Source organism: Phyllobates terribilis, unplaced genomic scaffold (genome assembly GCF_046119375.1).
Source record: "Phyllobates terribilis strain yellow unplaced genomic scaffold, ASM4611937v1 Scaffold_10__3_contigs__length_209671492, whole genome shotgun sequence".
NCBI classification, from domain to species: Eukaryota; Metazoa; Chordata; class Amphibia; order Anura; family Dendrobatidae; genus Phyllobates; species Phyllobates terribilis.
The window spans coordinates 6,985,637-7,013,152 of NW_027362770.1; positions in this window are offsets into that span (position 1 = coordinate 6,985,637).

Here is a 27,516-nt window from a genome sequence, read left to right on the forward strand (position 1 = left end):
TTAAAAAAATTTTTTTTTGGACTTAGTCATTTTTCCAGCGTTTATCAGACTTTCAGATAGGGGAAATGTCAGTGAGAGTTCCGATTTCAGTTCCAGAGTGATTCGCCCAATGAGTCATTGTTATTTAGTCGTTTTCAGCCAATTTTCTGAATTTTTGAAAATTTCACTTTTTTGTGAAAATATCCACTAAATGAGGGAATAATATGTGTGAGGGTACCCCACGAGAGTTCCAAATGTGTGTGGGTAGAATATATATCCCACGGGGGTAAAATTGAAAAAAGTTAAAAAAAAATTTTTTTTAGACTTAGTGATTTTTCGGACGTTTATCAGACTTTCAGATAGGGGAAATGTCAGTGAGCATTCCGATTTCAGTTCCAGAGCGATTCGCCTAATGAGTCCTTGTTATTTAGTCGTTTTCAGACAATTTTCTGGATTTTTTAAAATTTCACTTTTTTGTGAAAATATCCACTAAATGAGGGAATAATATGTGTGAGGGTACCCCAGGAGAGTTCCAAATGTGTGTGGGTAGAATATATATCCCACGGGGGTAAAATTGAAAAAAGTTAAAAAAAAATTTTTTTTAGACTTAGTGATTTTTCGGACGTTTATCAGACTTTCAGATAGCGGAAATGTCAGTGAGCATTCCGATTTCAGTTCCAGAGCGATTCGCCTAATGAGTCCTTGTTATTTAGTCGTTTTCAGACAATTTTCTGGATTTTTTAAAATTTCACTTTTTTGTGAAAATATCCACTAAATGAGGGAATAATATGTGTGAGGGTACCCCAGGAGAGTTCCAAATGTGTGTGGGTAGAATATATATCCCACGGGGGTAAAATTGAAAAAAGTTGAAAAAAATTTTTTTTTGGACTTAGACATTTTTCTGGCGTTTATCAGACTTTCAGATAGGGGAAATGTCAGTGAGCATTCCGATTTCAGTTCCAGAGTGATTCGCCCAATGATTCCTTGATATTTAGTCATTTTCAGCCAATTTTCTGGATTTTTGAAAATTTCACTTTTTTGTGAAAATATCCACTAAATGAGGGAATAATATGTGTGAGGGCACCCCAAGAGAGTTCGAAATGTGTGTGGGTAGAATATATATCCCACGGGGGTAAAATTGAAAAAAGTTTAAAAAATTTTTTTTTAGACTTAGTGATTTTTCAGACGTTTATCAGACTTTCAGATAGGGGAAATGTCAGTGAGCATTCCGATTTCAGTTCCAGAGCGATTCGCCTAATGATTCCTTGATATTTAGTCGTTTTCAGCTAATTTTCTGGATTTTTGAAAATTTCACTTTTTTGTGAAAATATCCACTAAATGAGGGAATAATATGTGTGAGGGTACCCCAAGAGAGTTCCAAATGTGTGTGGGTAGAATATACATCCCACGGGGGTAAAATTGAAAAAAGTTGAAAACATTTTTATTTTGGACTTAGTCATTTTTCCTGCGTTGATCAGACTTTCAGTTAGGGGAAATGTCAGTGAGCGTTCCGATTTCAGTTCCAGAGCGATACGCCCAATGAGTCATTGTTATTTAGTCGTTTTCAGCCAATTTTCTGGATTTTTGAAAATTTCACTTTTTTGTGAAAATATCCACTAAATGAGGGAATAATATGTGTGAGGGTACCCCAAGAGAGTTCCAAATGTGTGTGGGTAGAATATATATCCCACGGGGTAAAATTGAAAAAAGTTTAAAAAAATTTTTTTTTGGACTTAGTCATTTTTCCAGCGTTTATCAGACTTTCAGATAGGGGAAATGTCAGTGAGCGTTCCGATTTCAGTTCCAGAGTGATTCGCCCAATGAGTCATTGTTATTTAGTCGTTTTCAGCCAATTTTCTGAATTTTGGAAATTTCACTTTTTTGTGCAAATATCCACTAAATGAGGGAATAATATGTGTGAGGGTACCCCAAGAGAGTTCCAAATGTGTGTGGGTAGAATATATATCCCACGGGGGTAAAATTGAAAAAAGTTTAAAAAAATTTTTTTTAGACTTAGTGATTTTTCCGACGTTTATCAGACTTTCAGATAGGGGAAATGTCAGTGAGCATTCCGATTTCAGTTCCAGAGTGATTCTCCCAATGACTCCTTGTTATTTAGTCGTTTTCAGCCAATTTTCTGGATTTTTGAAAATTTCACTTTTTTTGTGAAAATATCCACTAAATGAGGGAATAATATGTGTGAGGGTACCCCAGGAGAGTTCCAAATGTGTGTGGGTAGAATATATATCCCACGGGGGTAAAATTGAAAAAAGTTGAAAAAATTTTTTTTTTGGACTTAGTCATTTTTCTGGCGTTTATCAGACTTTCAGATAGGGGAAATGTCAGTGAGCATTCCGATTTCATTTCCAGAGTGATTCGCCCAATGAGTCCTTGATATTTAGTCGTTTTCAGACAATTTTCTGGATTTTTGAAAATTTCACTTTTTTGTGAAAATATCCACTAAATGAGGGAATAATATGTGTGAGGGTACCCCAGGAGAGTTCCAAATGTGTGTGGGTAGAATATATATCCCACGGGGGTAAAATTGAAAAAAGTTAAAAAAAAATTTTTTTTAGACTTAGTGATTTTTCGGAAGTTTATCAGACTTTCAGATAGGGGAAATGTCAGTGAGCATTCCGATTTCAGTTCCAGAGCGATTCACCTAATGAGTCCTTGTTATTTAGTCGTTTTCAGCCAATTTTCTGGATTTTTTAAAATTTCACTTTTTTGTGAAAATATCCACTAAATGAGGGAATAATATGTGTGAGGGTACCCCAGGAGAGTTCCAAATGTGTGTGGGTAGAATATATATCCCACGGGGGTAAAATTGAAAAAAGTTGAAAAAATTTCTTTTTGGACTTAGTCATTTTTCTGGCGTTTATCAGACTTTCAGATAGGGGAAATGTCAGTGAGCATTCCGATTTCAGTTCCAGAGCGATTCGCCCAATGAATCATTGTTATTTAGTCGTTTTCAGCCAATTTTCTGAATTTTCAAAAATTTAATTTTTTTGTGAAAATATCCACTAAATGAGGGAATAATATGTGTGAGGGTACCCCAGGAGAGTTCCAAATGTGTGTGGGTAGAATATATATCCCACGGGGGTAAAATTGAAAAAAGTTTAAAAAAATTTTTTTTTGGACTTAGTCATTTTTCCAACGTTTATCAGACTTTCAGATAGGGGAAATGTCAGTGAGCATTCCGATTTCAGTTCCAGAGCGATTCGCCCAATGAGCCCTTGTTATTTAGTCGTTTTCAGCCAATTTTCTGGATTTTTGAAAATTTCACTTTTTTGTGAAAATATCCACTAAATGAGGGAATAATATGTGTGAGGGTACCCCAGGAGAGTTCCAAATGTGTGTGGGTGGAATATATATCCCACGGGGGAAAAATTGAAAAAAGTTGAAAACATTTTTAATTTGGACTTAGTCATTTTTCCAGCGTTTATCAGACTTTCAGTTAGGGGAAATGTCAGTGAGCATTCCGATTTCAGTTCCAGAGCGATTCGCCCAATGAGTCATTGTTATTTAGTCGTTTTCAGCCAATTTTCTGAATTTTTGAAAATTTCACTTTTTTGTGAAAATATCCACTAAATGAGGGAATAATATGTGTGAGGGTACCCCAGGAGAGTTCCAAATGTGTGTGGGTAGAATATATATCCCACGGGGGTAAAATTGAAAAAAGTTTAAAAAATTTTTTTTTTGGACTTAGTGATTTTTCTGGCGTTTATCAGACTTTAAGATAGGGGAAATGTCAGTGAGCGTTCCGATTTCAGTTCCAGAGTGATTCGCCCAATGAGTCCTTGTTATTTAGTCGTTTTCAGCCAATTTTCTGGATTTTTGAAAATTTCACTTTTTTGTGAAAATATCCACTAAATGAGGGAATAATATGTGTGAGGGTACCCCAAGAGAGTTCCAAATGTGTGTGGGAAGAATATATATCCCACGGGGGTAAAATTGAAAAAAGTAAAAAAAAAATTTTTTTGGGACTTAGTGATTTTTCCAGCGTTTATCAGACTTTCAGTTATTGGAAATGTCAGTGAGCGTTCCGATTTCAGTTCCAGAGTGATTCTCCCTATGAGTCCTTGTTATTTAGTCGTTTTCAGCCAATTTTCTGGATTTTTGAAAATTTCACTTTTTGTGAAAATATCCACTAAATGAGGGAATAATATGTGTGAGGGTACCCCAGGAGAGTTCCAAATGTGTGTGGGTTGAATATATATCCGACGGGGGTAAAATTGAAAAAAGTTTAAAAAAATTTTTTTTTGGACTTAGTCATTTTTCCGACGTTTATCAGACTTTCAGATAGGGGAAATGTCAGTGAGCATTCCGATTTCAGTTCCAGAGCGATTCGCCCAATGAGCCCTTGTTATTTAGTCGTTTTCAGCCAATTTTCTGGATTTTTGAAAATTTCACTTGTTTGTGAAAATATCCACTAAATGAGGGAATAATATGTGTGAGGGTACCCCAGGAGAGTTCCAAATGTGTGTGGGAAGAATATATATCCCACGGGGGTAAAATTGAAAAAAGTTTAAAAAATTTTTTTTTTGGACTTTGTGATTTTTCTGGCGTTTATCAGACTTTAAGATAGGGGAAATGTCAGTGAGCGTTCCGATTTCAGTTCCAGAGTGATTCTCCCTATGAGTCCTTGTTATTTAGTCGTTTTCAGCCAATTTTCTGGATTTTTTAAAATTTCACTTTTTTGTGAAAATATCCACTAAATGAGGGAATAATATGTGTGAGGGTACCCCAGGAGAGTTCCAAATGTGTGTGGGTAGAATATATATCCCACGGGGGTAAAATTGAAAAAAGTTGAAAAAAATTTTTTTTTGGACTTAGTCATTTTTCTGGCGTTTATCAGAATTTCAGATAGGGGAAATGTCAGTGAGCATTCCGATTTCAGTTCCAGAGTGATTCGCCCAATGATTCCTTGATATTTAGTCGTTTTCAGCCAATTTTCTGGATTTTTGAAAATTTCACTTTTTTGTGAAAATATCCACTAAATGAGGGAATAATATGTGTGAGGGTACCCCAAGAGAGTTCCAAATGTGTGTGGGTAGAATATATATCCCACGGGGGTAAAATTGAAAAAAGTTGAAAACATTTTTATTTTGGACTTAGTCATTTTTCCTGCGTTGATCAGACTTTCAGTTAGGGGAAATGTCAGTGAGCGTTCCGATTTCAGTTCCAGAGCGATACGCCCAATGAGGCATTGTTATTTAGTCGTTTTCAGCCAATTTTCTGGATTTTTGAAAATTTCACTTTTTTGTGAAAATATCCACTAAATGAGGGAATAATATGTGTGAGGGTACCCCAAGAGAGTTCCAAATGTGTGTGGGTAGAATATATATCCCACGGGGTAAAATTGAAAAAAGTTTAAAAAAATTTTTTTTTGGACTTAGTCATTTTTCCAGCGTTTATCAGACTTTCAGATAGGGGAAATGTCAGTGAGCGTTCCGATTTCAGTTCCAGAGTGATTCGCCCAATGAGTCATTGTTATTTAGTCGTTTTCAGCCAATTTTCTGAATTTTTGAAAATTTCACTTTTTTGTGCAAATATCCACTAAATGAGGGAATAATATGTGTGAGGGTACCCCAAGAGAGTTCCAAATGTGTGTGGGTAGAATATATATCCCACGGGGGTAAAATTGAAAAAAGTTTAAAAAAATTTTTTTTAGACTTAGTGATTTTTCCGACGTTTATCAGACTTTCAGATAGGGGAAATGTCAGTGAGCATTCCGATTTCAGTTCCAGAGTGATTCGCCCAATGACTCCTTGTTATTTAGTCGTTTTCAGCCAATTTTCTGGATTTTTGAAAATTTCACTTTTTTTGTGAAAATATCCACTAAATGAGGGAATAATATGTGTGAGGGTACCCCAGGAGAGTTCCAAATGTGTGTGGGTAGAATATATATCCCACGGGGGTAAAATTGAAAAAAGTTGAAAAAAAATTTTTTTTGGACTTAGTCATTTTTCTGGCGTTTATCAGACTTTCAGATAGGGGAAATGTCAGTGAGCATTCCGATTTCAGTTCCAGAGTGATTCGCCCAATGAGTCCTTGATATTTAGTCGTTTTCAGACAATTTTCTGGATTTTTGAAAATTTCACTTTTTTGTGAAAATATCCACTAAATGAGGGAATAATATGTGTGAGGGTACCCCAGGAGAGTTCCAAATGTGTGTGGGTAGAATATATATCCCACGGGGGTAAAATTGAAAAAAGTAAAAAAAAAATTTTTTTTAGACTTAGTGATTTTTCGGAAGTTTATCAGACTTTCAGATAGGGGAAATGTCAGTGAGCATTCCGATTTCAGTTCCAGAGCGATTCGCCTAATGAGTCCTTGTTATTTAGTCGTTTTCAGCCAATTTTCTGGATTTTTTAAAATTTCACTTTTTTGTGAAAATATCCACTAAATGAGGGAATAATATGTGTGAGGGTACCCCAGGAGAGTTCCAAATGTGTGTGGGTAGAATATATATCCCACGGGGGTAAAATTGAAAAAAGTTGAAAAAAATTTCTTTTTGGACTTAGTCATTTTTCTGGCGTTTATCAGACTTTCAGATAGGGGAAATGTCAGTGAGCATTCCGATTTCAGTTCCAGAGCGATTCGCCCAATGAGTCATTGTTATTTAGTCGTTTTCAGCCAATTTTCTGAATTTTTGAAAATTTCACTTTTTTGTGAAAATATCCACTAAATGAGGAAATAATATGTGTGAGGGTACCCCATTAGAGTTCGAAATGTGTGTGGGTAGAATATATATCCCACGGGGGAAAAATTGAAAAAAGTTGAAAACATTTTTATTTTGGACTTAGTCATTTTTCCAGCGTTTATCAGACTTTCAGTTAGGGGAAATGTCAGTGAGCATTCCGATTTCAGTTCCAGAGCGATTCGCCCAATGAGTCATTGTTATTTAGTCGTTTTCAGCCAATTTTCTGAATTTTCGAAAATTTAATTTTTTTGTGAAAATATCCACTAAATGAGGGAATAATATGTGTTAGGGTACCCCAGGAGAGTTCCAAATGTGTGTGGGTAGAATATATATCCCACGGGGGTAAAATTGAAAAAAGTTTAAAAAAATTTTTTTTTGGACTTAGTGATTTTTCTGGCGTTTATCAGACTTTAAGATAGGGGAAATGTCAGTGAGCGTTCCGATTTCAGTTCCAGAGTGATTTGCCCAATGAGTCCTTGTTATTTAGTCGTTTTCAGCCAATTTTCTGGATTTTTGAAAATTTCACTTTTTGTGAAAATATCCACTAAATGAGGGAATAATATGTGTGAGGGTACCCCAGGAGAGTTCCAAATGTGTGTGGGTAGAATATATATCCCACGGGGGTAAAATTGAAAAAAGTTTAAAAAAATTTTTTTTTGGACTTAGTCATTTTTCCGACGTTTATCAGACTTTCAGATAGGGGAAATGTCAGTGAGCATTCCGATTTCAGTTCCAGAGCGATTCGCCCAATGAGCCCTTGTTATTTAGTCGTTTTCAGCCAATTTTCTGGATTTTTGAAAATTTCACTTTTTTGTGAAAATATCCACTAAATGAGGGAATAATATGTGTGAGGGTACCCCAGGAGAGTTCCAAATGTGTGTGGGTGGAATATATATCCCACGGGGGAAAAATTGAAAAAAGTTGAAAACATTTTTATTTTGGACTTAGTCATTTTTCCAGCGTTTATCAGACTTTCAGTTAGGGGAAATGTCAGTGAGCATTCCGATTTCAGTTCCAGAGCGATTCGCCCAATGAGTCATTGTTATTTAGTCGTTTTCAGCCAATTTTCTGAATTTTTGAAAATTTCACTTTTTTGTGAAAATATCCACTAAATGAGGGAATAATATGTGTGAGGGTACCCCAGGAGAGTTCCAAATGTGTGTGGGTAGAATATATATCCCACGGGGGTAAAATTGAAAAAAGTTTAAAAAATTTTTTTTTTGGACTTAGTGATTTTTCTGGCGTTTATCAGACTTTAAGATAGGGGAAATGTCAGTGAGCGTTCCGATTTCAGTTCCAGAGTGATTCGCCCAATGAGTCCTTGTTATTTAGTCGTTTTCAGCCAATTTTCTGGATTTTTGAAAATTTCACTTTTTTGTGAAAATATCCACTAAATGAGGGAATAATATGTGTGAGGGTACCCCAAGAGAGTTCCAAATGTGTGTGGGAAGAATATATATCCCACGGGGGTAAAATTGAAAAAAGTAAAAAAAAAATTTTTTTGGGACTTAGTGATTTTTCCAGCGTTTTTCAGACTTTCAGTTAGTGGAAATGTCAGTGAGCGTTCCGATTTCACTTCCAGAGTGATTCTCCCTATGAGTCCTTGTTATTTAGTCGTTTTCAGCCAATTTTCTGGATTTTTGAAAATTTCACTTTTTGTGAAAATATCCACTAAATGAGGGAATAATATGTGTGAGGGTATCCCAGGAGAGTTCCAAATGTGTGTGGGTAGAATATATATCCCACGGGGGTAAAATTGAAAAAAGTTTAAAAAAATTTTTTTTTGGACTTAGTGATTTTTCTGGCGTTTATCAGACTTTCAGATAGGGGAAATGTCAGTGAGCATTCCGATTTCAGTTCCAGAGTGATTCGCCCAATGAGTCCTTGATATTTAGTCGTTTTCAGACAATTTTCTGGATTTTTGAAAATTTCACTTTTTTGTGAAAATATCCACTAAATGAGGGAATAAAATGTGTGAGGGTACCCCAGGAGAGTTCGAAATGTGTGTGGGTGGAATATATATCCCACGGGGGAAAAATTGAAAAAAGTTGAAAACATTTTTATTTTGGACTTAGTCATTTTTCCAGCGTTTATCAGACTTTCAGTTAGGGGAAATGTCAGTGAGCATTCCGATTTCAGTTCCAGAGCGATTCGCCCAATGAGTCATTGTTATTTAGTCGTTTTCAGCCAATTTTCTGAATTTTCGAAAATTTAATTTTTTTGTGAAAATATCCACTAAATGAGGGAATAATATGTGTGAGGGTACCCCAGGAGAGTGCCAAATGTGTGTGGGTAGAATATATATCCCACGGGGGTAAAATTGAAAAAAGTTTAAAAAAATTTTTTTTTGGACTTAGTGATTTTTCTGGCGTTTATCAGACTTTAAGATTGGGGAAATGTCAGTGAGCGTTCCGATTTCAGTTCCAGAGTGATTCGCCCAATGAGTCCTTGTTATTTAGTCGTTTTCAGCCAATTTTCTGGATTTTTGAAAATTTCACTTTTTGTGAAAATATCCACTAAATGAGGGAATAATATGTGTGAGGGTACCCCAGGAGAGTTCCAAATGTGTGTGGGTGGAATATATATCCCACGGGGGAAAAATTGAAAAAAGTTGAAAACATTTTTATTTTGGACTTAGTCATTTTTCCAGCGTTTATCAGACTTTCAGTTAGGGGAAATGTCAGTGAGCATTCCGATTTCAGTTCCAGAGCGATTCGCCCAATGAGTCATTGTTATTTAGTCGTTTTCAGCCAATTTTCTGAATTTTTGAAAATTTCACTTTTTTGTGAAAATATCCACTAAATGAGGGAATAATATGTGTGAGGGTACCCCAGGAGAGTTCCAAATGTGTGTGGGTAGAATATATATCCCACGGGGGTAAAATTGAAAAAAGTTTAAAAAATTTTTTTTTTGGACTTAGTGATTTTTCTGGCGTTTATCAGACTTTAAGATAGGGGAAATGTCAGTGAGCGTTCCGATTTCAGTTCCAGAGTGATTCGCCCAATGAGTCCTTGTTATTTAGTCGTTTTCAGCCAATTTTCTGGATTTTTGAAAATTTCACTTTTTGTGAAAATATCCACTAAATGAGGGAATAATATGTGTGAGGGTACCCCAGGAGAGTTCCAAATGTGTGTGGGTAGAATATATATCCCACGGGGGTAAAATTGAAAAAAGTTTAAAAAAATTTTTTTTTGGACTTAGTCATTTTTCCGACGTTTATCAGACTTTCAGATAGGGGAAATGTCAGTGAGCATTCCGATTTCAGTTCCAGAGCGATTCGCCCAATGAGCCCTTGTTATTTAGTCGTTTTCAGCCAATTTTCTGGATTTTTGAAAATTTCACTTTTTTGTGAAAATATCCACTAAATGAGGGAATAATATGTGTGAGGGTACCCCAGGAGAGTTCCAAATGTGTGTGGGTGGAATATATATCCCACGGGGGAAAAATTGAAAAAAGTTGAAAACATTTTTATTTTGGACTTAGTCATTTTTCCAGCGTTTATCAGACTTTCAAGTTAGGGGAAATGTCAGTGAGCATTCCGATTTCAGTTCCAGAGCGATTCGCCCAATGAGTCATTGTTATTTAGTCGTTTTCAGCCAATTTTCTGAATTTTTGAAAATTTCACTTTTTTGTGAAAATATCCACTAAATGAGGGAATAATATGTGTGAGGGTACCCCAGGAGAGTTCCAAATGTGTGTGGGTAGAATATATATCCCACGGGGGTAAAATTGAAAAAAGTTTAAAAAATTTTTTTTTGGACTTAGTGATTTTTCTGGCGTTTATCAGACTTTAAGATAGGGGAAATGTCAGTGAGCGTTCCGATTTCAGTTCCAGAGTGATTGGCCCAATGAGTCCTTGTTATTTAGTCGTTTTCAGCCAATTTTCTGGATTTTTGAAAATTTCACTTTTTTGTGAAAATATCCACTAAATGAGGGAATAATATGTGTGAGGGTACCCCAAGAGAGTTCCAAATGTGTGTGGGAAGAATATATATCCCACGGGGGTAAAATTGAAAAAAGTAAAAAAAAAATTTTTTTGGGACGTAGTGATTTTTCCAGCGTTTATCAGACTTTCAGTTAGTGGAAATGTCAGTGAGCGTTCCGATTTCAGTTCCAGAGTGATTCTCCCTATGAGTCCTTGTTATTTAGTCGTTTTCAGCCAATTTTCTGGATTTTTGAAAATTTCACTTTTTGTGAAAATATCCACTAAATGAGGGAATAATATGTGTGAGGGTACCCCAGGAGAGTTCCAAATGTGTGTGGGTAGAATATATATCCCACGGGGGTAAAATTGAAAAAAGTTTAAAAAAATTTTTTTTTGGACTTAGTCATTTTTCTGGCGTTTATCAGACTTTCAGATAGGGGAAATGTCAGTGAGCATTCCGATTTCAGTTCCAGAGTGATTCGCCCAATGAGTCCTTGATATTTAGTAGTTTTCAGACAATTTTCTGGATTTTTGAAAATTTCACTTTTTTGTGAAAATATCCACTAAATGAGGGAATAATATGTGTGAGGGTACCCCAGGAGAGTTCCAAATGTGTGTGGGTAGAATATATATCCGACGGGGGTAAAATTGAAAAAAGTTTAAAAAAATTTTTTTTTGGACTTAGTCATTTTTCCGACGTTTATCAGACTTTCAGATAGGGGAAATGTCAGTGAGCATTCCGATTTCATTTCCAGAGCGATTCGCCCAATGAGCCCTTGTTATTTAGTCGTTTTCAGCCAATTTTCTGGATTTTTGAAAATTTCACTTTTTTGTGAAAATATCCACTAAATGAGGGAATAATATGTGTGAGGGTACCCCAGGAGAGTTCCAAATGTGTGTGGGTTTAATATATATCCCACGGGGGAAAAATTGAAAAAAGTTGAAAACATTTTTATTTTGGACTTAGTCATTTTTCCAGCGTTTATCAGACTTTCAGTTAGGGGAAATGTCAGTGAGCATTCCGATTTCAGTTCCAGAGCGATTCGCCCAATGAGTCATTGTTATTTAGTCGTTTTCAGCCAATTTTCTGAATTTTTGAAAATTTCACTTTTTTGTGAAAATATCCACTAAATGAGGGAATAATATGTGTGAGGGTACCCCAGGAGAGTTCCAAATGTGTGTGGGTAGAATATATATCCCACGGGGGTAAAATTGAAAAAAGTTTAAAAAATTTTTTTTTTGGACTTAGTGATTTTTCTGGCGTTTATCAGACTTTAAGATTGGGGAAATGTCAGTGAGCGTTCCGATTTCAGTTCCAGAGTGATTCGCCCAATGAGTCCTTGTTATTTAGTCGTTTTCAGCCAATTTTCTGGATTTTTGAAAATTTCACTTTTTGTGAAAATATCCACTAAATGAGGGAATAATATGTGTGAGGGTACCCCAGGAGAGTTCCAAATGTGTGTGGGTGGAATATATATCCCACGGGGGAAAAATTGAAAAAAGTTGAAAACATTTTTATTTTGGACTTAGTCATTTTTCCAGCGTTTATCAGACTTTCAGTTAGGGGAAATGTCAGTGAGCATTCCGATTTCAGTTCCAGAGCGATTCGCCCAATGAGTCATTGTTATTTAGTCGTTTTCAGCCAATTTTCTGAATTTTTGAAAATTTCACTTTTTTGTGAAAATATCCACTAAATGAGGGAATAATATGTGTGAGGGTACCCCAGGAGAGTTCCAAATGTGTGTGGGTAGAATATATATCCCACGGGGGTAAAATTGAAAAAAGTTTAAAAAATTTTTTTTTTGGACTTAGTGATTTTTCTGGCGTTTATCAGACTTTAAGATAGGGGAAATGTCAGTGAGCGTTCCGATTTCAGTTCCAGAGTGATTCGCCCAATGAGTCCTTGTTATTTAGTCGTTTTCAGCCAATTTTCTGGATTTTTGAAAATTTCACTTTTTGTGAAAATATCCACTAAATGAGGGAATAATATGTGTGAGGGTACCCCAGGAGAGTTCCAAATGTGTGTGGGTAGAATATATATCCCACGGGGGTAAAATTGAAAAAAGTTTAAAAAAATTTTTTTTTGGACTTAGTCATTTTTCCGACGTTTATCAGACTTTCAGATAGGGGAAATGTCAGTGAGCATTCCGATTTCAGTTCCAGAGCGATTCGCCCAATGAGCCCTTGTTATTTAGTCGTTTTCAGCCAATTTTCTGGATTTTTGAAAATTTCACTTTTTTGTGAAAATATCCACTAAATGAGGGAATAATATGTGTGAGGGTACCCCAGGAGAGTTCCAAATGTGTGTGGGTGGAATATATATCCCACGGGGGAAAAATTGAAAAAAGTTGAAAACATTTTTATTTTGGACTTAGTCATTTTTCCAGCGTTTATCAGACTTTCAAGTTAGGGGAAATGTCAGTGAGCATTCCGATTTCAGTTCCAGAGCGATTCGCCCAATGAGTCATTGTTATTTAGTCGTTTTCAGCCAATTTTCTGAATTTTTGAAAATTTCACTTTTTTGTGAAAATATCCACTAAATGAGGGAATAATATGTGTGAGGGTACCCCAGGAGAGTTCCAAATGTGTGTGGGTAGAATATATATCCCACGGGGGTAAAATTGAAAAAAGTTTAAAAAATTTTTTTTTGGACTTAGTGATTTTTCTGGCGTTTATCAGACTTTAAGATAGGGGAAATGTCAGTGAGCGTTCCGATTTCAGTTCCAGAGTGATTGGCCCAATGAGTCCTTGTTATTTAGTCGTTTTCAGCCAATTTTCTGGATTTTTGAAAATTTCACTTTTTTGTGAAAATATCCACTAAATGAGGGAATAATATGTGTGAGGGTACCCCAAGAGAGTTCCAAATGTGTGTGGGAAGAATATATATCCCACGGGGGTAAAATTGAAAAAAGTAAAAAAAAAATTTTTTTGGGACGTAGTGATTTTTCCAGCGTTTATCAGACTTTCAGTTAGTGGAAATGTCAGTGAGCGTTCCGATTTCAGTTCCAGAGTGATTCTCCCTATGAGTCCTTGTTATTTAGTCGTTTTCAGCCAATTTTCTGGATTTTTGAAAATTTCACTTTTTGTGAAAATATCCACTAAATGAGGGAATAATATGTGTGAGGGTACCCCAGGAGAGTTCCAAATGTGTGTGGGTAGAATATATATCCCACGGGGGTAAAATTGAAAAAAGTTTAAAAAAATTTTTTTTTGGACTTAGTCATTTTTCTGGCGTTTATCAGACTTTCAGATAGGGGAAATGTCAGTGAGCATTCCGATTTCAGTTCCAGAGTGATTCGCCCAATGAGTCCTTGATATTTAGTAGTTTTCAGACAATTTTCTGGATTTTTGAAAATTTCACTTTTTTGTGAAAATATCCACTAAATGAGGGAATAATATGTGTGAGGGTACCCCAGGAGAGTTCCAAATGTGTGTGGGTAGAATATATATCCGACGGGGGTAAAATTGAAAAAAGTTTAAAAAAATTTTTTTTTGGACTTAGTCATTTTTCCGACGTTTATCAGACTTTCAGATAGGGGAAATGTCAGTGAGCATTCCGATTTCATTTCCAGAGCGATTCGCCCAATGAGCCCTTGTTATTTAGTCGTTTTCAGCCAATTTTCTGGATTTTTGAAAATTTCACTTTTTTGTGAAAATATCCACTAAATGAGGGAATAATATGTGTGAGGGTACCCCAGGAGAGTTCCAAATGTGTGTGGGTTTAATATATATCCCACGGGGGAAAAATTGAAAAAAGTTGAAAACATTTTTATTTTGGACTTAGTCATTTTTCCAGCGTTTATCAGACTTTCAGTTAGGGGAAATGTCAGTGAGCATTCCGATTTCAGTTCCAGAGCGATTCGCCCAATGAGTCATTGTTATTTAGTCGTTTTCAGCCAATTTTCTGAATTTTTGAAAATTTCACTTTTTTGTGAAAATATCCACTAAATGAGGGAATAATATGTGTGAGGGTACCCCAGGAGAGTTCCAAATGTGTGTGGGTAGAATATATATCCCACGGGGGTAAAATTGAAAAAAGTTTAAAAAATTTTTTTTTTGGACTTAGTGATTTTTCTGGCGTTTATCAGACTTTAAGATAGGGGAAATGTCAGTGAGCGTTCCGATTTCAGTTCCAGAGTGATTCTCCCTATGAGTCCTTGTTATTTAGTCGTTTTCAGCCAATTTTCTGGATTTTTGAAAATTTCACTTTTTGTGAAAATATCCACTAAATGAGGGAATAATATGTGTGAGGGTACCCCAGGAGAGTTCGAAATGTGTGTGGGTAGAATATATATCCCACGGGGGTAAAATTGAAAAAAGTTTAAAAAAATTTTTTTTAGACTTAGTGATTTTTCGGACGTTTATCAGACTTTCAGATAGGGGAAATGTCAGTGAGCATTCCGATTTCAGTTCCAGAGTGATTCGCCCAATGAGTCCTTGATATTTAGTCGTTTTCAGACAATTTTCTGGATTTTTGAAAATTTCACTTTTTTGTGAAAATATCCACTAAATGAGGGAATAATATGTGTGAGGGTACCCCAGGAGAGTTACAAATGTGTGTGGGTAGAATATATATCCGACGGGGGTAAAATTGAAAAAAGTTTAAAAAAATTTTTTTTTGGACTTAGTCATTTTTCCGACGTTTATCAGACTTTCAGATAGGGGAAATGTCAGTGAGCATTCCGATTTTAGTTCCAGAGCGATTCGCCCAATGAGCCCTTGTTATTTAGTCGTTTTCAGCCAATTTTCTGGATTTTTGAAAATTTCACTTGTTTGTGAAAATATCCACTAAATGAGGGAATAATATGTGTGAGGGTACCCCAGGAGAGTTCCAAATGTGTGTGGGTAGAATACATACCCCACGGGGGTAAAATTGAAAAAAGTTTAAAAAAATTTTTTTTTGGACTTAGTCATTTTTCCGACGTTTATCAGACTTTCAGATAGGGGAAATGTCAGTGAGCATTCCGATTTCATTTCCAGAGCGATTCGCCCAATGAGCCCTTGTTATTTAGTCGTTTTCAGCCAATTTTCTGGATTTTTGAAAATTTCACTTTTTTGTGAAAATATCCACTAAATGAGGGAATAATATGTGTGAGGGTACCCCAGGAGAGTTCCAAATGTGTGTGGGTAGAATATATATCCCACGGGGGTAAAATTGAAAAAAGTTTAAAAAAATTTTTTTTAGACTTAGTGATTTTTCGGACGTTTATCAGACTTTCAGATAGGGGAAATGTCAGTGAGCATTCCGATTTCAGTTCCAGAGCGATTCGCCTAATGAGTCCTTGTTATTTAGTCGTTTTCAGCCAATTTTCTGAATTTTTGAAAATTTCACTTTTTTGTGAAAATATCCACTAAATGAGGGAATAATATGTGTGAGGGTACCCCAGGAGAGTTCCAAATGTGTGTGGGTAGAATATATATCCCACGGGGGTAAAATTGAAAAAAGTTTAAAAAAAATTTTTTTTGGACTTAGTCATTTTTCTGGCGTTTATCAGACTTTCAGATAGGGGAAATGTCAGTGAGCATTCCGATTTCAGTTGCAGAGTGATTCGCCCAATGAGTCCTTGATATTTAGTCGTTTTCAGCCAATTTTCTGGATTTTTTAAAATTTCACTTTTTTGTGAAAATATCCACTAAATGAGGGAATAATATGTGTGAGGGTACCCCAAGAGAGTTCCAAATGTGTGTGGGTAGAATATATATCCCACGGGGGTAAAATTGAAAAAAGTTGAAAACATTTTTATTTTGGACTTAGTCATTTTTCCTGCGTTGATCAGACTTTCAGTTAGGGGAAATGTCAGTGAGCGTTCCGATTTCAGTTCCAGAGCGATACGCCCAATGAGTCATTGTTATTTAGTCGTTTTCAGCCAATTTTCTGGATTTTTGAAAATTTCACTTTTTTGTGAAAATATCCACTAAATGAGGGAATAATATGTGTGAGGGTACCCCAAGAGAGTTCCAAATGTGTGTGGGTAGAATATATATCCCACGGGGTAAAATTGAAAAAAGTTTAAAAAAATTTTTTTTTGGACTTAGTCATTTTTCCAGCGTTTATCAGACTTTCAGATAGGGGAAATGTCAGTGAGCGTTCCGATTTCAGTTCCAGAGTGATTCGCCCAATGAGTCATTGTTATTTAGTCGTTTTCAGCCAATTTTCTGAATTTTTGAAAATTTCACTTTTTTGTGCAAATTTCCACTAAATGAGGGAATAATATGTGTGAGGGTACCCCAAGAGAGTTCCAAATGTGTGTGGGTAGAATATATATCCCACGGGGGTAAAATTGAAAAAAGTTTAAAAAAATTTTTTTTAGACTTAGTGATTTTTCCGACGTTTATCAGACTTTCAGATAGGGGAAATGTCAGTGAGCATTCCGATTTCAGTTCCAGAGTGATTCGCCCAATGACTCCTTGTTATTTAGTCGTTTTCAGCCAATTTTCTGGATTTTTGAAAATTTCACTTTTTTGTGAAAATATCCACTAAATGAGGGAATAATATGTGTGAGGGTACCCCAGGAGAGTTCCAAATGTGTGTGGGTAGAATATATATCCCACGGGGGTAAAATTGAAAAAAGTTGAAAAAATTTTTTTTTTGGACTTAGTCATTTTTCTGGCGTTTATCAGACTTTCAGATAGGGGAAATGTCAGTGAGCATTCCGATTTCAGTTCCAGAGTGATTCGCCCAATGAGTCCTTGATATTTAGTCGTTTTCAGACAATTTTCTGGATTTTTGAAAATTTCACTTTTTTGTGAAAATATCCACTAAATGAGGGAATAATATGTGTGAGGGTACCCCAGGAGAGTTCCAAATGTGTGTGGGTAGAATATATATCCCACGGGGGTAAAATTGAAAAAAGTTTAAAAAAAATTTTTTTTCTACTTAGTCATTTTTCTGGCGTTTATCAGACTTTCAGATAGGGGAAATGTCAGTGAGCATTCCGATTTCAGTTCCAGAGTGATTCGCCCAATGAGTCCTTGATATTTAGTCGTTTTCAGACAATTTTCTGGATTTTTGAAAATTTCACTTTTTTGTGAAAATATCCACTAAATGAGGGAATAATATGTGTGAGGGTACCCCAGGAGAGTTCGAAATGTGTGTGGGTAGAATATATATCCCACGGGGGAAAAATTGAAAAAAGTTGAAAACATTTTTATTTTGGACTTAGTCATTTTTCCAGCGTTTATCCGACTTTCAGTTAGGGGAAATGTCAGTGAGTGTTCCGATTTCAGTTCCAGAGCGATTCGCCCAATGAGTCATTGTTATTTAGTCGTTTTCAGCCAATTTTCTGAATTTTCGAAAATTTAATTTTTTTGTGAAAATATCCACTAAATGAGGGAATAATATGTGTGAGGGTACCCCAGGAGAGTTCCAAATGTGTGTGGGTAGAATATATATCCCACGGGGGTAAAATTGAAAAAAGTTTAAAAAAATTTTTTTTTGGACTTAGTGATTTTTCTGGCGTTTATCAGACTTTAAGATAGGGGAAATGTCAGTGAGCGTTCCGATTTCAGTTCCAGAGTGATTCGCCCAATGAGTCCTTGTTATTTAGTCGTTTTCAGCCAATTTTCTGGATTTTTGAAAATTTCACTTTTTTGTGAAAATATCCACTAAATGAGGGAATAATATGTGTGAGGGTACCCCAGGAGAGTTCCAAATGTGTGTGGGTGGAATATATATCCCACGGGGGAAAAATTGAAAAAAGTTGAAAACATTTTTATTTTGGACTTAGTCATTTTTCCAGCGTTTATCAGACTTTCAGTTAGGGGAAATGTCAGTGAGTGTTCCGATTTCAGTTCCAGAGCGATTCGCCCAATGAGTCATTGTTATTTAGTCGTTTTCAGCCAATTTTCTGAATTTTCGAAAATTTAATTTTTTTGTGAAAATATCCACTAAATGAGGGAATAATATGTGTGAGGGTACCCCAGGAGAGTTCCAAATGTGTGTGGGTAGAATATATATCCCACGGGGGTAAAATTGAAAAAAGTTTAAAAAAATTTTTTTTTGGACTTAGTGATTTTTCTGGCGTTTATCAGACTTTAAGATAGGGGAAATGTCAGTGAGCGTTCCGATTTCAGTTCCAGAGTGATTCGCCCAATGAGTCCTTGTTATTTAGTCGTTTTCAGCCAATTTTCTGGATTTTTGAAAATTTCACTTTTTTGTGAAAATATCCACTAAATGAGGGAATAATATGTGTGAGGGTACCCCAGGAGAGTTCCAAATGTGTGTGGGTGGAATATATATCCCACGGGGGAAAAATTGAAAAAAGTTGAAAACATTTTTATTTTGGACTTAGTCATTTTTCCAGCGTTTATCAGACTTTCAGTTAGGGGAAATGTCAGTGAGCATTCCGATTTCAGTTCCAGAGCGATTCGCCCAATGAGTCATTGTTATTTAGTCGTTTTCAGCCAATTTTCTGAATTTTTGAAAATTTCACTTTTTTGTGAAAATATCCACTAAATGAGGGAATAATATGTGTGAGGGTACCCCAGGAGAGTTCCAAATGTGTGTGGGTAGAATATATATCCCACGGGGGTAAAATTGAAAAAAGTTGAAAAAATTTTTTTTTTGGACTTAGTCATTTTTCTGGCGTTTATCAGACTTTCAGATAGGGGAAATGTCAGTGAGCATTCCGATTTCAGTTCCAGAGTGATTCGCCCAATGAGTCCTTGATATTTAGTCGTTTTCAGACAATTTTCTGGATTTTTGAAAATTTCACTTTTTTGTGAAAATATCCACTAAATGAGGGAATAATATGTGTGAGGGTACCCCAGGAGAGTTCCAAATGTGTGTGGGTAGAATATATATCACACGGGGGTAAAATTGAAAAAAGTTTAAAAAAAATTTTTTTTGGACTTAGTCATTTTTCTGGCGTTTATCAGACTTTCAGATAGGGGAAATGTCAGTGAGCATTCCGATTTCAGTTCCAGAGTGATTCGCCCAATGAGTCCTTGATATTTAGTCGTTTTCAGACAATTTTCTGGATTTTTGAAAATTTCACTTTTTTGTGAAAATATCCACTAAATGAGGGAATAATATGTGTGAGGGTACCCCAGGAGAGTTCGAAATGTGTGTGGGTAGAATATATATCCCACGGGGGAAAAATTGAAAAAAGTTGAAAACATTTTTATTTTGGACTTAGTCATTTTTCCAGCGTTTATCAGACTTTCAGTTAGGGGAAATGTCAGTGAGTGTTCCGATTTCAGTTCCAGAGCGATTCGCCCAATGAGTCATTGTTATTTAGTCGTTTTCAGCCAATTTTCTGAATTTTCGAAAATTTAATTTTTTTGTGAAAATATCCACTAAATGAGGGAATAATATGTGTGAGGGTACCCCAGGAGAGTTCCAAATGTGTGTGGGTAGAATATATATCCCACGGGGGTAAAATTGAAAAAAGTTTAAAAAAAATTTTTTTTGGACTTAGTGATTTTTCTGGCGTTTATCAGACTTTAAGATAGGGGAAATGTCAGTGAGCGTTCCGATTTCAGTTCCAGAGTGATTCGCCTAATGAGTCCTTGTTATTTAGTCGATTTCAGCCAATTTTTATTAAATGAGGGAATAATATGTGTGAGGGGTACCCCAGGAGAGTTCCAAATGTGTGTGGGTGGAATATATATCCCCGGGGGAAAAATTGAGTGTGGGTGGAATATATATCCCACGGGGGAAAAATTGAAAAAAGTTGAAAACATTTTTATTTTGGACTTAGTCATTTTTCCAGCGTTTATCAGACTTTCAGTTAGGGGAAATGTCAGTGAGCATTCCGATTTCAGTTCCAGAGCGATTCGCCCAATGAGTCATTGTTATTTAGTCGTTTTCAGCCAATTTTCTGAATTTTTGAAAATTTCACTTTTTTGTGAAAATATCCACTAAATGAGGGAATAATATGTGTGAGGGTACCCCAGGAGAGTTCCAAATGTGTGTGGGTAGAATATATATCCCACGGGGGTAAAATTGAAAAAAGTTGAAAAAATTTTTTTTTTGGACTTAGTCATTTTTCTGGCGTTTATCAGACTTTCAGATAGGGGAAATGTCAGTGAGCATTCCGATTTCAGTTCCAGAGTGATTCGCCCAATGAGTCCTTGATATTTAGTCGTTTTCAGACAATTTTCTGGATTTTTGAAAATTTCACTTTTTTGTGAAAATATCCACTAAATGAGGGAATAATATGTGTGAGGGTACCCCAGGAGAGTTCCAAATGTGTGTGGGTAGAATATATATCCCACGGGGGTAAAATTGAAAAAAGTTTAAAAAAAATTTTTTTTGGACTTAGTCATTTTTCTGGCGTTTATCAGACTTTCAGATAGGGGAAATGTCAGTGAGCATTCCGATTTCAGTTCCAGAGTGATTCGCCCAATGAGTCCTTGATATTTAGTCGTTTTCAGCCAATTTTCTGGATTTTTTAAAATTTCACTTTTTTGTGAAAATATCCACTAAATGAGGGAATAATATGTGTGAGGGTACCCCAAGAGAGTTCCAAATGTGTGTGGGTAGAATATATATCCCACGGGGGTAAAATTGAAAAAAGTTGAAAACATTTTTATTTTGGACTTAGTCATTTTTCCTGCGTTGATCAGACTTTCAGTTAGGGGAAATGTCAGTGAGCGTTCCGATTTCAGTTCCAGAGCGATACGCCCAATGAGTCATTGTTATTTAGTCGTTTTCAGCCAATTTTCTGGATTTTTGAAAATTTCACTTTTTTGTGAAAATATCCACTAAATGAGGGAATAATATGTGTGAGGGTACCCCAAGAGAGTTCCAAATGTGTGTGGGTAGAATATATATCCCACGGGGTAAAATTGAAAAAAGTTTAAAAAAATTTTTTTTTGGACTTAGTCATTTTTCCAGCGTTTATCAGACTTTCAGATAGGGGAAATGTCAGTGAGCGTTCCGATTTCAGTTCCAGAGTGATTCGCCCAATGAGTCATTGTTATTTAGTCGTTTTCAGCCAATTTTCTGAATTTTTGAAAATTTCACTTTTTTGTGCAAATATCCACTAAATGAGGGAATAATATGTGTGAGGGTACCCCAAGAGAGTTCCAAATGTGTGTGGGTAGAATATATATCCCACGGGGGTAAAATTGAAAAAAGTTTAAAAAAATTTTTTTTAGACTTAGTGATTTTTCCGACGTTTATCAGACTTTCAGATAGGGGAAATGTCAGTGAGCATTCCGATTTCAGTTCCAGAGTGATTCGCCCAATGACTCCTTGTTATTTAGTCGTTTTCAGCCAATTTTCTGGATTTTTGAAAATTTCACTTTTTTGTGAAAATATCCACTAAATGAGGGAATAATATGTGTGAGGGTACCCCAGGAGAGTTCCAAATGTGTGTGGGTAGAATATATATCCCACGGGGGTAAAATTGAAAAAAGTTTAAAAAAAAATTTTTTTGGACTTAGTCATTTTTCTGGCGTTTATCAGACTTTCAGATAGGGGAAATGTCAGTGAGCATTCCGATTTCAGTTCCAGAGTGATTCGCCCAATGAGTCCTTGATATTTAGTCGTTTTCAGCCAATTTTCTGGATTTTTGAAAATTTCACTTTTTTGTGAAAATATCCACTAAATGAGGGAATAATATGTGTGAGGGTACCCCAGGAGAGTTCCAAATGTGTGTGGGTGGAATATATATCCCACGGGGGAAAAATTGAAAAAAGTTGAAAACATTTTTATTTTGGACTTAGTCATTTTTCCAGCGTTTATCAGACTTTCAGTTAGGGGAAATGTCAGTGAGCATTCCGATTTCAGTTCCAGAGCGATTCGCCCAATGAGTCATTGTTATTTAGTCGTTTTCAGCCAATTTTCTGAATTTTTGAAAATTTCACTTTTTTGTGAAAATATCCACTAAATGAGGGAATAATATGTGTGAGGGTACCCCAGGAGAGTTCCAAATGTGTGTGGGTAGAATATATATCCCACGGGGGTAAAATTGAAAAAAGTTTAAAAAATTTTTTTTTTGGACTTAGTGATTTTTCTGGCGTTTATCAGACTTTAAGATAGGGGAAATGTCAGTGAGCGTTCCGATTTCAGTTCCAGAGTGATTCGCCCAATGAGTCCTTGTTATTTAGTCGTTTTCAGCCAATTTTCTGGATTTTTGAAAATTTCACTTTTTTGTGAAAATATCCACTAAATGAGGGAATAATATGTGTGAGGGTACCCCAGGAGAGTTCCAAATGTGTGTGGGTAGAATATATATCCCAAGGGGGTAAAATTGAAAAAAGTTGAAAAAAATTTTTTTTTGGACTTAGTCATTTTTCTGGCGTTTATCAGACTTTCAGATAGGGGAAATGTCAGTGAGCATTCCGATTTCAGTTCCAGAGTGATTCGCCCAATGAGTCCTTGATATTTAGTCGTTTTCAGACAATTTTCTGGATTTTTGAAAATTTCACTTTTTTGTGAAAATATCCACTAAATGAGGGAATAATATGTGTGAGGGTACCCCAGGAGAGTTCCAAATGTGTGTGGGTAGAATATATATCCCACGGGGGTAAAATTGAAAAAAGTTAAAAAAAAAATTTTTTTTAGACTTAGTGATTTTTCGGAAGTTTATCAGACTTTCAGATAGGGGAAATGTCAGTGAGCATTCCGATTTCAGTTCCAGAGCGATTCGCCCAATGAGTCATTGTTATTTAGTCGTTTTCAGCCAATTTTCTGAATTTTTGAAAATTTCACTTTTTTGTGAAAATATCCACTAAATGAGGGAATAATATGTGTGAGGGTACCCCAGGAGAGTTCGAAATGTGTGTGGGTAGAATATATATCCCACGGGGGAAAAATTGAAAAAAGTTGAAAACATTTTTATTTTGGACTTAGTCATTTTTCCAGCGTTTATCAGACTTTCAGTTAGGGGAAATGTCAGTGAGCATTCCGATTTCAGTTCCAGAGCGATTCACCCAATGAGTCATTGTTATTTAGTCGTTTTCAGCCAATTTTCTGAATTTTCGAAAATTTAATTTTTTTGTGAAAATATCCACTAAATGAGGGAATAATATGTGTGAGGGTACCCCAGGAGAGTTCCAAATGTGTGTGGGTAGAATATATATCCCACGGGGGTAAAATTGAAAAAAGTTTAAAAAAATTTTTTTTTGGACTTAGTCATTTTTCCGACGTTTATCAGACTTTCAGATAGGGGAAATGTCAGTGAGCATTCCGATTTCAGTTCCAGAGCGATTCGCCCAATGAGCCCTTGTTATTTAGTCGTTTTCAGCCAATTTTCTGGATTTTTGAAAATTTCACTTTTTTGTGAAAATATCCACTAAATGAGGGAATAATATGTGTGAGGGTACCCCAGGAGAGTTCGAAATGTGTGTGGGTAGAATATATATCCCACGGGGGAAAAATTGAAAAAAGTTGAAAACATTTTTATTTTGGACTTAGTCATTTTTCCAGCGTTTATCAGACTTTCAGTTAGGGGAAATGTCAGTGAGTGTTCCGATTTCAGTTCCAGAGCGATTCGCCCAATGAGTCATTGTTATTTAGTCGTTTTCAGCCAATTTTCTGAATTTTCGAAAATTTAATTTTTTTGTGAAAATATCCACTAAATGAGGGAATAATATGTGTGAGGGTACCCCAGGAGAGTTCCAAATGTGTGTGGGTAGAATATATATCCCACGGGGGTAAAATTGAAAAAAGTTTAAAAAAATTTTTTTTTGGACTTAGTGATTTTTCTGGCGTTTATCAGACTTTAAGATAGGGGAAATGTCAGTGAGCGTTCCGATTTCAGTTCCAGAGTGATTCGCCCAATGAGTCCTTGTTATTTAGTCGTTTTCAGCCAATTTTCTGGATTTTTGAAAATTTCACTTTTTTGTGAAAATATCCACTAAATGAGGGAATAATATGTGTGAGGGTACCCCAGGAGAGTTCCAAATGTGTGTGGGTGGAATATATATCCCACGGGGGAAAAATTGAAAAAAGTTGAAAACATTTTTATTTTGGACTTAGTCATTTTTCCAGCGTTTATCAGACTTTCAGTTAGGGGAAATGTCAGTGAGCATTCCGATTTCAGTTCCAGAGCGATTCGCCCAATGAGTCATTGTTATTTAGTCGTTTTCAGCCAATTTTCTGAATTTTTGAAAATTTCACTTTTTTGTGAAAATATCCACTAAATGAGGGAATAATATGTGTGAGGGTACCCCAGGAGAGTTCCAAATGTGTGTGGGTAGAATATATATCCCACGGGGGTAAAATTGAAAAAAGTTGAAAAAATTTTTTTTTTGGACTTAGTCATTTTTCTGGCGTTTATCAGACTTTCAGATAGGGGAAATGTCAGTGAGCATTCCGATTTCAGTTCCAGAGTGATTCGCCCAATGAGTCCTTGATATTTAGTCGTTTTCAGACAATTTTCTGGATTTTTGAAAATTTCACTTTTTTGTGAAAATATCCACTAAATGAGGGAATAATATGTGTGAGGGTACCCCAGGAGAGTTCCAAATGTGTGTGGGTAGAATATATATCCCACGGGGGTAAAATTGAAAAAAGTTTAAAAAAAATTTTTTTTGGACTTAGTCATTTTTCTGGCGTTTATCAGACTTTCAGATAGGGGAAATGTCAGTGAGCATTCCGATTTCAGTTCCAGAGTGATTCGCCCAATGAGTCCTTGATATTTAGTCGTTTTCAGACAATTTTCTGGATTTTTGAAAATTTCACTTTTTTGTGAAAATATCCACTAAATGAGGGAATAATATGTGTGAGGGTACCCCAGGAGAGTTCGAAATGTGTGTGGGTAGAATATATATCCCACGGGGGAAAAATTGAAAAAAGTTGAAAACATTTTTATTTTGGACTTAGTCATTTTTCCAGCGTTTATCAGACTTTCAGTTAGGGGAAATGTCAGTGAGTGTTCCGATTTCAGTTCCAGAGCGATTCGCCCAATGAGTCATTGTTATTTAGTCGTTTTCAGCCAATTTTCTGAATTTTCGAAAATTTAATTTTTTTGTGAAAATATCCACTAAATGAGGGAATAATATGTGTGAGGGTACCCCAGGAGAGTTCCAAATGTGTGTGGGTAGAATATATATCCCACGGGGGTAAAATTGAAAAAAGTTTAAAAAAATTTTTTTTTGGACTTAGTGATTTTTCTGGCGTTTATCAGACTTTAAGATAGGGGAAATGTCAGTGAGTGTTCCGATTTCAGTTCCAGAGTGATTCGCCCAATGAGTCCTTGTTATTTAGTCGTTTTCAGCCAATTTTCTGGATTTTTGAAAATTTCACTTTTTTGTGAAAATATCCACTAAATGAGGGAATAATATGTGTGAGGGTACCCCAGGAGAGTTCCAAATGTGTGTGGGTGGAATATATATCCCACGGGGGAAAAATTGAAAAAAGTTGAAAACATTTTTATTTTGGACTTAGTCATTTTTCCAGCGTTTATCAGACTTTCAGTTAGGGGAAATGTCAGTGAGCATTCCGATTTCAGTTCCAGAGCGATTCGCCCAATGAGTCATTGTTATTTAGTCGTTTTCAGCCAATTTTCTGAATTTTTGAAAATTTCACTTTTTTGTGAAAATATCCACTAAATGAGGGAATAATATGTGTGAGGGTACCCCAGGAGAGTTCCAAATGTGTGTGGGTAGAATATATATCCCACGGGGGTAAAATTGAAAAAAGTTGAAAAAATTTTTTTTTTGGACTTAGTCATTTTTCTGGCGTTTATCAGACTTTCAGATAGGGGAAATGTCAGTGAGCATTCCGATTTCAGTTCCAGAGTGATTCGCCCAATGAGTCCTTGATATTTAGTCGTTTTCAGACAATTTTCTGGATTTTTGAAAATTTCACTTTTTTGTGAAAATATCCACTAAATGAGGGAATAATATGTGTGAGGGTACCCCAGGAGAGTTCCAAATGTGTGTGGGTAGAATATATATCCCACGGGGGTAAAATTGAAAAAAGTTTAAAAAAAATTTTTTTTGGACTTAGTCATTTTTCTGGCGTTTATCAGACTTTCAGATAGGGGAAATGTCAGTGAGCATTCCGATTTCAGTTCCAGAGTGATTCGCCCAATGAGTCCTTGATATTTAGTCGTTTTCAGCCAATTTTCTGGATTTTTTAAAATTTCACTTTTTTGTGAAAATATCCACTAAATGAGGGAATAATATGTGTGAGGGTACCCCAAGAGAGTTCCAAATGTGTGTGGGTAGAATATATATCCCACGGGGGTAAAATTGAAAAAAGTTGAAAACATTTTTATTGTGGACTTAGTCATTTTTCCTGCGTTGATCAGACTTTCAGTTAGGGGAAATGTCAGTGAGCGTTCCGATTTCAGTTCCAGAGCGATACGCCCAATGAGTCATTGTTATTTAGTCGTTTTCAGCCAATTTTCTGGATTTTTGAAAATTTCACTTTTTTGTGAAAATATCCACTAAATGAGGGAATAATATGTGTGAGGGTACCCCAAGAGAGTTCCAAATGTGTGTGGGTAGAATATATATCCCACGGGGTAAAATTGAAAAAAGTTTAAAAAAATTTTTTTTTGGACTTAGTCATTTTTCCAGCGTTTATCAGACTTTCAGATAGGGGAAATGTCAGTGAGCGTTCCGATTTCAGTTCCAGAGTGATTCGCCCAATGAGTCATTGTTATTTAGTCGTTTTCAGCCAATTTTCTGAATTTTTGAAAATTTCACTTTTTTGTGCAAATATCCACTAAATGAGGGAATAATATGTGTGAGGGTACCCCAAGAGAGTTCCAAATGTGTGTGGGTAGAATATATATCCCACGGGGGTAAAATTGAAAAAAGTTTAAAAAAATTTTTTTTAGACTTAGTGATTTTTCCGACGTTTATCAGACTTTCAGATAGGGGAAATGTCAGTGAGCATTCCGATTTCAGTTCCAGAGTGATTTGCCCAATGACTCCTTGTTATTTAGTCGTTTTCAGCCAATTTTCTGGATTTTTGAAAATTTCACTTTTTTGTGAAAATATC